A 2,256-nucleotide genomic window follows, 5' to 3' on the forward strand; every position below is an offset into this window, starting at 1 on the left:
CGGCCACCGCTCCGCACCCGTCCCTCCGCTTACACGTGCAAGGACCCCTCCCCGCACGTGTCCTCCCCCTCGTGCCCAACGCTGGTTCTGTATAAATCTTATTAAAGGACGAGGGAACGTGGTAGAAGTCGAAAGGCATTAGTCGGTGTTTGGTGTTTGCGGATGAGCAGGAAACAATAGGTTTTCTTTTTCTGGTTAATAATAAGCGGTCGTTTCGGTTGGCGAATCCCGTGGGTTCAGCCCGTAGAATCTCCGGGTGCAGGCTGGGTAGGAATGAAATCCGAGCTCAAACCGCTTTCAACCTCCACGTGTCCATTTTGAGGTTAAATTTGTAAATGACTAGGACATACTGATTTCTTTGTATAGAAATGTTAGAGGCACACCATTAAACCACACTCCCAACCACATCCCTCTCTTCCTATAGTGCTTGTTGGGACCCACATGTTTCATTAAAAAAAAATCCAAACAACACTATAGAGAGAGAGGGATGTGGTTGAGAGTGTGGTTTAATGGTGTGTCCCTAATACCACTCTTCTTTGTATTTGACTGCACGTTGGTACCGGGTGATCTCGACAGATAGCTGAGACTGAGAGTTTCAATATAGCTCCTATGATTTTAGGGCCTGTTCGTTTTGGAAAAAAAAAATTAGGAAATCAAAGAATAGGAAAACTATTTCCTATAATAATTGTTTTGAGATTGTTTGGTTGGTCTAAAAAAGAAGGAAATTATAGAATAGGAGATGAGTTGTCACCTTATTATTGGATGATGTGAGTGATTTTTTAAAAAAAATTGTTTTGAGGTTGTTTGGTTGGTTAAAAAAATAAGGAAATAAATTGGAGGCATATTATTGGATGATGTTTTGAGGTTGTTTGTGTTTGGTTCATTTTTTAAAATAAGAAAATAGATGAGATGAGATGAGTTGGAAGTATATTATTAGATGATGTGACACATACTTAAGGAAATCAATTTCTTAATTTTTTTTGAGGAAATGGATGGAAATGAAGGTTTAATGAGATGAGATGAGTTGTCACAATATTATTGGATGATGTGTGTGATTTTTAAAAATAAGATAAAATAAGATGTGATCGATGAGTTAGATGATATGACACATTTATTGTGTTTGGTTTATTTTTAAAGATAAGAAAGGAGATGAAATGAGATGAGTTGAATGATAAAAATAATATTTTATTGGATATTATGGGTGAGTTTTGGGGATGGAAATGGATAAAAATATTATTTTATTGATTTCCTTGTACCGATTTTCTTTTCTTTGGTTTTAGGAAACCAACCAAACGGGCCCTTAGATTCAATTCTCGTATTAAGAAAAGAAAATACTTACAATCTTTTTTTATTTATTTGAGTGAATTTTTAATTTATTAGAAAAAATACACATTTCTTATCTCTATACCTATGGACGTGTATAATTTACCGAATACGATAAAGAATTAATTTGGGTTAATTTACGGTAAGTCGGTAACCATCTCTCCGTTAAATTACTCACTATGAAAGAGAGAGGCAAATTATATAGAGATTAATGTGTCTCCTTGTCATAGGAGGAGATTTTCCTTCTAGTCGCCTATGAGACATAATCCCCATCATCCTCATAAAATAGACATAAATCCACACCAACCCACACTCTCTCTCCTACTTTATGAGGATGGTGGGGGTTGTGCCACATAGGCGTAAAGGAGGAAATCCTCTCATATGACATGAATACCCATTAATCTCTTATATATTCCTTTAAAATAGAGAGTTGTGGAAAAACTTTTCATGGACTATATTACACCTATTTTTTTTTTTGATAAAGAAACTATATTCAAAGTTTAATTTATATAGAGCAATTTTTGAAAAGGGGTTGTGATCGCAATCAATCACGTTGACCTATATTTTGATGAAATTTTATCTAAAAATTTCTATAAAAAAATTCCTTAAAGGCTATTGTGTTAAACACATGCATGACATATGATCTTTGTCAAATCTAGTGCTTCAGCGTATTTTTTCTAAGGATATTTTGAAAATTTTAGTTAATATTTTTCGAGGAAAATAGATTGATTACAAGCCGAGCTCCTTTTAAATGTGATTTTTGTGCGACTTCAACTTTTAAATTTGATGTCCGTACAATTACCCTGCCTACGTAGTTTTCCATCTTTCCCTCCCGCTTTTCGACGGTCGCCTTTCATTTGGCGCCAGGCGGAAATGCTAGGATGGGGGGTGGTGGGTCCCACAGTTTGGTCTGGAGGAATCGTGGGCAGCTGC

Source organism: Asparagus officinalis, chromosome 9 (genome assembly GCF_001876935.1).
Source record: "Asparagus officinalis chromosome 9, Aspof.V1, whole genome shotgun sequence".
Taxonomy (NCBI): Eukaryota; Viridiplantae; Streptophyta; class Magnoliopsida; order Asparagales; family Asparagaceae; genus Asparagus; species Asparagus officinalis.